This window comes from Vanacampus margaritifer, chromosome 1 (genome assembly GCF_051991255.1).
Source record: "Vanacampus margaritifer isolate UIUO_Vmar chromosome 1, RoL_Vmar_1.0, whole genome shotgun sequence".
NCBI lineage: Eukaryota > Metazoa > Chordata > Actinopteri > Syngnathiformes > Syngnathidae > Vanacampus > Vanacampus margaritifer.
The window spans coordinates 31,830,347-31,839,383 of record NC_135432.1 but is presented as its reverse complement, the minus strand read 5'-3'; the positions used below and the strand labels follow the sequence as shown (position 1 = coordinate 31,839,383).

The 9,037-nt window shown below is 38.9% G+C and overlaps 1 long non-coding RNA gene across 1 annotated transcript; it reads left to right on the top strand.

Annotated features, from left to right (window-relative positions):
• Positions 1-4,455: 4,455 nt before the first annotated feature.
• Positions 4,456-6,689, top strand: LOC144044585 (uncharacterized). The gene is made up of 3 exons (XR_013291305.1): positions 4,456-4,507; positions 6,208-6,317; positions 6,384-6,689. It is a non-coding gene; the product is annotated as an uncharacterized LOC144044585 (long non-coding RNA).
• Positions 6,690-9,037: the final 2,348 nt, after the last annotated feature.

Here is a 9,037-nt window from a genome sequence, read left to right as displayed (position 1 = left end):
AGCCCACTCAGTTCAGTCAGAATATATAATGAATGTACATTGCACCCAGCACAATTTGTCTAACGCCATCGCAAATATGCACAAACATCAAAACAGTTTTAAAATGTAAAACTGAGACAGAAAGATATGTTGATTTCAGCTCTGGGGTGTTGCTGTTAAAACATGCACTAAACTCTCCAGATTTTCCTCTTTTGCAATGACTATGAAAAAAAACAACCTAAGAACCTTTGACAGATGAAAAAAGACTTCATGTGAAAGATTTTGCTTGATATCACCTTGCCCTGTAACACTTATCATGATGCAGTTTACTCTCTAACGGTTGATGTGCAACAATGTAAAATGGAAGGTAAAACTATCTATAGTCCTACATTATGCAGTTGTTGCTACATGACATCATTTTGGCGAAGGACAAGAAGCAAATCATCTTGGTTGCTTTGTGCAAAGCGTTCTCCAATGACAAATTACACTTGTTGTCCTGATACTATCTATTCACATTTCTTTTGTAGATGCTGAAATATCTTTGGCCTTTTTGAATATTTTGAAGCTCTGGTTAGTTTGACATATGTGGCACAAACACAATTTGATTTTTTTTTTTAATGATTTTTTTCATTAATCTGATACCAAACAGAGACAAACAGATCAGAAGACGTAAGTCTGGATCACTGTCACAATGTTGTATTTCCAGTAATAACATCCGTAATAACAGGCAGACTAAATTGTCAGGTACGGCTGGGGTGTGGCCACACGGTGCCAAGCACGGTAAACTAAACTTACCCTGCCACGAAAACAAAGATGCACCCGTTTTTATGCCAAGTGCAAGGGCGCATATGTGTGAATCAGTGCACAATTCTGTACAAGCCAATGAGTGAATGGGTTCCCTGGTTGCTTCCTCATGTCAAATCTCAGAGGGTCAGAAATGGATCACGTCGGTGACTGTCAGGTTGTACTGTCGGTAATCTGATTAAGGTTCCCTTAATTAATCAAATATCCTTCATAGCATTTCATTTTTTTTTTTCCTCTGGAGAGCTCAGTATTGTTCATTCGGTAATTTTACCGATTTGACATGTCATCATCATTGCTCTCCTTTTTTTTTATTTTCTTTTTTTATATATATATATATTTTTTTTGTATTTTTATTTTTTTTGTAGGTGGGTGAATATGTGTATGTGCGTGCGTGCGTGCGTGCGTGCACTCATTAGGTCACCCAAAACCTATAAAAAAAAATCCCATACCGTCTCCCCAAACTGAACACCTCCAGCCAGAGTCGTGAGGCCGCCAGGAAACCCGAGAAAGGATCAAAGAAAAGAAATTAAAGTGAAATCCAGCACCGACCAGACACCACCCACCAGGCCACCAACCAGAGTCCTTCACCAACCCCAGAGACATCTAAATTTCAACAAATCAGGGAGACCTCAAGAGACCAAAGGAGAGACTGAGGAAAGGAAGGAAGGACAGACGAAGCGGAGTGAGATCCACAGACACCAGCCTCCACTGATTCAATGACCTGAGGAAGATTGTGTCTGAGTTTCGATAGATGCTGGTGTGGTGGATCTGGCGTGCATGAAAATCTCCACCAAAGAGGGGAGCCGTCGACCCCCGCCAGGACAGAGCAAGCGCAACACCTCAGCAAACCCAGGAGTAGGAGCGCCCCCCACCCCAACGCGGCCCGCGCCCCAACCCAACGCAGCAGGACGGGGCACTGCAGGCCCTCCAGGACGCAGCCGCCACCCAGCAGCCAACAGAGGCCAGCCAGGGGGGAATAGCACCTATAGAATTAACCCCCTGGCATGCAGTGAATCCGAATATTAACCCTTAGTGCCCATTGGAGGTGAATCTGCTCGATCCTGTTGGCAGCAACTGGTTTCTTGACTATAAAAACACAACCATTAGTTACAAATTGCCAAATACAGAAACATCAATGTAAGTTATAACGATGTGGTGGCTCTCGCTAACAGGCAGAATTAAGGAACCAGAATTAGGTTAAAATATTCTATATACGTAGACCATGTTTCTATAAATTTTGATATTTGGTTTTTATTTGAGGCAGATATTTTTTCCATTAAAATGTGATTTATGAAGAGGTTAGACCATTGGTCGATATTCAGAGTTTGTTTATTTATCCAGTTAACAAGGATTGTTTTTTTTGCGATAGTAAGGGCTACAAGTGTAGATTGAAATTGTTTATGTGGTAAATCAGTTGTTGCTAGGTCGCCTAGCAAACACAAGTTTGGAGATAAAGGTATCCTACAGTCCAAGATAGCGGAAAGTTTTTCTAAGATTTTAGTCCAGAAATACATAACCGGAGTACATAACCATAAAGCATGAAAATAAGTGTCTGTAGTGTTTTGTGAACACTGGAGACAGATGTCGGAGTCGGAGAGTCCCATTTTCTTCATCATATATTGAGTAATGTATGTTCTATGAATAATTTTATATTGGATAAGTTGTAAATTTGTGTGTTTTGTCATTTTAAATGCATTTTCACAAACTTGAATCCAAAAGTCAGATTCCGGAGTTATAGACAAGTCTGTCTCCCATTTTGAGATGGGTAAAGACATTTTATCAGTATATGAAAGTAACTTAGATATTTTTGAAAGTTTTTTTGTTGTCGGAGAAAGCTTGGTAATATCTTTAGCTAAAACAGGCGGTTGGAGCGTACCCCGAAGTGTTGGAATTTGTTTCTTTATCATATTTTTAACTTGTAGATAATGTAAAAAATTTCCGTTTTTTATTTTATATTTTTGGAGCAAGGATGTATATGATATAAACATATTATCTGAGAAGAGATGGTGGAGATGTGTAATTCCTTTCTGCTCCCACACACCTACATAAAACGATTGCTTGTTAAGTTGAAAGTCATGGTTATGCCATAGGGGAGAAAGCCCACAGGGCTCCACTTGGGCTTTTGTAATTTCTAGTGCCTTCCACCAGGCAGACAGGGTGGCGGAAATCATTGGGTTTTTAAAACAATTAGGTCGCTTAATCGATGTTGTAATAAAGAGTAAATCTAGAAGTCTGAGGTTATTACAATCCTTCTGTTCTAGTTCCAGCCAACAGTTAGTATCTCTGTTGGGTTGTGCCCATAGAATGATATATTGTAGCTGGTTAGCTATATAGTAGTGCATAAAATTTGGTGCCTCTAGACCACCTTTGGATTTACTTTTCTGAAGAGTCGATAGACTAATCTTTGCTTTTTTTTTTATTCCAGTAAAATTTTGTAATGGCTGAGTCCAACAACTGGAACCAGTTAGCCGTAGGTTTAAATGGAATCATTGAGAAAAAATAGTTTATTTTGGGTAAAACTTTCGTTTTAATGGTGGCTATTCATCCTATTAGAGAAATAGTAATATTATTCCAGCGCTCCAAGTCACTATAAATGTTATCCAGAAGTGGAGAAAAGTTTAAATGAATTAAATCAGTTAATTTAGGTGAGATTTTTATGCCTAAGTATTTTAAATTACCTACAGGAAATGAGTAGTGAGGGTCCTGCTTGCAGGGTTCCATGAATTTTCTGTAATAGGTAGAAGTGTTGATTTTGTCCAGTTAATAGAATAATCCAGTTAATAGAATAATCGTAATCCTTCATAGCATTTCATACAGTGTATTGCGGTGTCCTTGTTTGTCCAGCTCGCCCTACACTCACATTATTTTTTGTTAAATGACATTTACATACAGTTAGATTTTGTAACTATTGCCTTTTATTATTGGTACTTTCAACTTCCCAGAATTTTTTTTATACATGTTAATTTAGCAGAAGAGTGACATCGGCATCCAGCCTTTGGGTCCCACAGGGCTTTTATTATGACTGACTGTATTGTGTAAAGCACTTGAAATGCCCAATTATGATGATTATGCTGACTGCCTGCATTGGTGTGCGAAGCACATTAGATGCAGTTTCAATGTCCCCCAAAATTATTATTATTATTATAGAAGTGTGCTGGGGTTGTCAGTGCGGACTCAAATTGAGATGCGCCCATTTTTACGCACCGTGCTCGTGTGCCAGTCTACAAAAACAAAGTCAGTCAACAGCTACAACATCTTTTTTCCTATGGCTAACTTCAGAATAAAAGACTACTATGGCATCAGTGTCTACAGCAGAGGTGGGCAATCTCGGTCCTCGAGGGCCGGAGTCCTGCAGGTTTTGTAGGTTTCTCACTTCCAACACAAGCTGATTCCAATCAACAGGATCGTTATCAGGCTTATGCAGAGCTTGCTGATGAGCTGATCATATATCAGCTGTGTTGGAGAAGGGCAACACGCAAAACCTGCAGGACTGCGGCCCTCGATGCCCACCTCTGGTCTACAGCATAGGTGTCAAACTCCGGTCCTCGAGGGCTCTAGTCCTGCAGGTTTTGGAGGTTTCCCTCTTCCAACACAAGCTGATTCCAATCAGCAGGATCCTTATCAGGCTTATGCAGAGCTTGCTGATGAGCTGATCATATATCAGATGTGTTGGAGAACAGAAACATCCAAAACCTGAAAGACTGCGGCCTTCCTATTCTCTACAGTATGTATAGCATTACTTTTGTTTGCTTTTATTTTGAAGTTGGCATAGTGGCGCATTGAATAGCGTGAACAACCATTATAGCTTGGCCTTAGCCTCATGCTAACGACGTGTTGGCGGCGGAACGCAGGCATATCGCAGACGAGGTGGTTATCTCCTCCTTGCGTAGCGGCTTCGGCTGTCCTTCAACATGTGGTATTACGTGAAAGAGTTGATGAAAGGATTTTGGTAAAAGGAGCTTCGATTTCCAAAAACCTCCACCACAAACCCACTCCCAACCCCTCGTCCATAACATGATTTTCGAGGCAGCAAAAACGGCCGTTCACCCTGGTCATCTTGTGAGCTTTGCATGTCGCTAAGCAGAGTTATAACTTGTTGTAATTATAAAATGAAATAAAAACTGGTAAAAAAAAAAAAGACATACACGCGTATCTGTTTTAGCGACTTGTATATTTACTCTACAGTCGAATCCTGCCATAGAGAAAATCCACAACTCCCACTGAAATTCATTGGAAAATAATTTAAACCCAATAATTTCTTTTAAGCAAAATGCTATTAAATCCTATAGCGCCAAGCGTATCATCACCCTCTATTGAGCCCTCTATTTCATGAGTATAATATTTTTTTCCCCATTGAAACCCTGACGTATATTATCTGACACGTGCATTGCACGGATAATCCACTAGAGGGCAGTATCATCCGGCTGATGGCTTATTCAGCGACCTTGCAAGATCGCCCCAAATGAGAAAGGAGAAACACCTATACCTATTAATAGTGGGAAATGATATGTCTATTTATTATTATATATGTGACAATTATAATTGAATGAATTTAAAGCATTGTGACCGGACGTATCAAATATTACACAAATGAAGTCATGTGGAAGTTGATTAAAAAATAATAATAATAATAATAAATAAAAAATAACTAAAATGTTTGTTCAAAATTACCAATAAATACTCAATTTACAAAAAAAATCTAAATTTTCTTTCATATATTTCATGGGTCAGGTTTTTTTAGGGTTAAATATAACATGTTTTTACAATTACAACATCTAAAAAAAAGAAGTGTCTACAAACATCACATTGAAGGTAGTCTTCATACGGAATTTCGGAACCTTCGTTGAATTTTTGATGGGGGTGGTGGGTGGTGTTGGGGGGAGGGGGGGGGGATTTTTAATCAATTCTATAATATTTACCTAAAAACAAGCTAAATTCTCAGAGAGACACTCATTCAATAGCTTACATAATTAACACATAGAAGGGGTCAGAAGAATAATCCATACTCACCATTTAAGGGAAGTCAAAGCTGTGGGATTCATTATGAATTATTGTCAGTGACAATATAATGGAATGTTAACAGAAGCTTATATTTTGTGGATGATGTTTCCTCCGCAGTAAGACATTTAATTGAATCCTGCCTTGCATTTCCAAATGATTGCACTGCTTCTTTTAAACCTGAACTAGACTTCATTCGTGTGTGTGTGCGCGCGCGTGTGCGCATCTACTCATTTGCATGTTTTTGAGTGTGTTTTGTGCATATAAGACAGAGAGAAAGTGAAAAAGAAATGTTTCTGCACCCTGGCATTGTGGGCTGAATGTTGTGTACTGTTGGTGTGATGGATTTGTGTCTGATTGTTTTCCGGTAATTACCATAAACAGCTGAGGATAAATCCATAATTGTTTTTGTTTCTATATTTACAGCTGAAACACCTGCAGCATGTACTGCAGCTGCTCTTGAATTTCGACAGATTGCTCATGATGCATCCTTCTCTAGAGAGTCCTAACTAGGTCAGGTCAAGGGTTACAGTCAGGTCAGAGCAGAAAAACAGCAATACTTTACTCTCATTTTATAAAGTTGACTTTTTTTTTCTCGACAGTTGGCTGGCCACATGATGATTCGACCATTGCTAGGCCTCTAGACCATCCTGGATGTACTTTGTTCATCCAAATCAGATCTCCTGTGGGTAAAATTCTCTGCTGGGTCCTTACTCGCAACAGGAGCCAGAGCAGATGGCTTACTATTGACATGCAAGGAAACTACCTAATACAGGCTGTATTATATGTTACTGTATCATGTGACAGAAGCTTTAAGAGTTTAAACTGGATTACACTGTAGTAACCAACAACATTTTCTAGGGCAGTTTTGGACATAGAATCCAAATATCTCTTTAGTTTTCCTTAGTTTTAATTGATATAATAATAATAATAATAATAATACCTGGTCGTTATTTTGTCCATACAAAACTTAAAAAATGTTCACATACCAGTAGCCACAATATAAACCAAGAATGCTTGCCCACTAAAATATGCCTCAAGCTACCAGCCACAAGCAGTAGAGGATAAGCTTACTTTTAGCTGACCCTTGAAGGCTCCTGATAAAGGCTGTGAGGAAAAGTGATTTAAAAAAAAAACTGCAAATATCCTTGCAGCAAAGTGAGGCGAAATCTCCTCTTAAAGTGGCCTAATAGATATAGTATGTTCTATAAATCCCTTGGCAATTTAGGTATTGTCCTTGGAACCTAGCAAAATGAGGCAAAATGAACGGTCCCACTGTAAGGTAAATGTTATTTGATTAGCCCAAACCAACAAGTAACATTAGGGGTTCTATTAAAAAAAAAAATCAGATCAGAACATATCACTCCAGTCCTTAAGGTTGACTCCCGTCAGCTGTAGAATAGATTTCAAAATTCTGTTACTGGTCTATAAATCCCTGAATTGTTTGGGTCCTGAATATATTCACAAAAGGCTGATTAAATCTAAACCCAGCAGGGCTCTGAGATCTGCAGACTTGGGTCAATTAGTGGAACCCAGAGTTTGAATTAAACATGGTGAAGCTGCATTTAACTGTTATGCTGCACGCAAATGGAATAAAAGCTGCCAACAGAAGTGAAGTCACCCTCGAGTGTAAATGCTTTTAAATCTAGGTTAGAAACTTTACTTTTTTCCTATATATAATGTTTTAACATTGCCAATGTATGTTCTTTTGGTAAATTTTGTAAGCTACTTTTGCTTTCTCTGCTTTGCTTCTGAATGTTGTTAACGACTGTGTTTGTTGATGCTGATAGATATTGTCTTTCCTTGTGTAAAGCAGATTGAGTTGAATTGTGTATGAAATATACTTGAGAACTAAACGTGCCTTGCCTTGCCTGTTTTTGCACATGCACTCTGCGTAGAAATGGGTGTGTCTCAATTTTTTTAAGTGTTAATTTATGTTGTTGTTAGTGGTGTCAATGGATACTTGTTTGAAAATTTTTGAAACTGGGACAGCCACAAATATCACTTGCTCAAGATTGATCTATTGTTCTGCTTTGGTGGCATGACAAAAGAAATGCAATAGATTTCTCTTGTTACCTTTCAGATAGGTGTGCATGATTATGTGGGTGAATAAAATGTACACTCCACAGTTTTAAATAAAATCAACCATTTTATTCACTGTTAAAAGACTTTATGTCCATCTTCACTCAGCGAGCCTTATCAGGTAATTAACGCCATGAATGGAGGTTTAATGACCCGTGCGTCAACCTTTTTTTTTCTTCTTTTTTTTGAAGGAAGTAGAATTAAAGATGCTATCTGGCCATGTAATAAAGCAAGGGGAGCCCGGGTAGGACAAATGGTTAAGACTGAGCATCAATGTCATCTTTCTGCTGATCAGGCACTGAGACTCCTGCTCATGCATTAAGAGAGCACCTTAAGGCAAGCAAAGCTTCCAGACACTTACTGACTTGCAAAGTTGTGCTGCAGCAGACAAAGAGCAATCCATGAACCCTATAATTGGGCTGTGGTCCACCATTTTCATGCCTCAGTTTTAATGGACCAACACAAAACTTTTTAGATCGGAAACCAATAGGCTATCTGGCAAAGATTAGTATTTTTTTTGGCTGCGGTTGCATCGGCAAATATGTGCATATATGTAAAGTATTTAAATACAGTAATATGTCATCAATAGACGGACAGATACATACGCAGATCTGCAAATGAGTTTATACATTCATAATGTATAAATAGATGAAGTATTCATGCATAAGTAAACCTGCACATGTATTTCAAATTACGGAAATGCACACGTGCTGATTTTAAATCCATTTGTAAGTGTTCACTTTGACAAAAGTCAGCAATTAACAGTCATCCAAGATGAACTACCGAATTAATACTTGAGGGCACAGTGAAGGCAGCATTTTCCCCCCTTCCATTTTTGATGGTTTACCGTCCCCCCCACCCCAATTACTTGTGCTATTTTGGGGTGGGGTGGGGGATAAGTAGAAGCCATGCTTGAGGCAGACGTTGATGACAAGCAGCAAAACAATTACCTTAAAAGCCCACAGCTGGAGCAATTTCTCGATGAGTTGAGTGGTCAGTGTCATTTGAGACATGCTCCAGCTTCCTGATACCCTCCCCACACTAAAAATGCGGCAAAGCTGTCCAATGCAAGGGCACTGTAAAGATGATCGAAATAGTATTTCCTTAGGAAAACTGAAGTGGTAATACATTGCAACAGGTGAGCGCAACACTCAAGAGGAAGGCATCAAGCAGG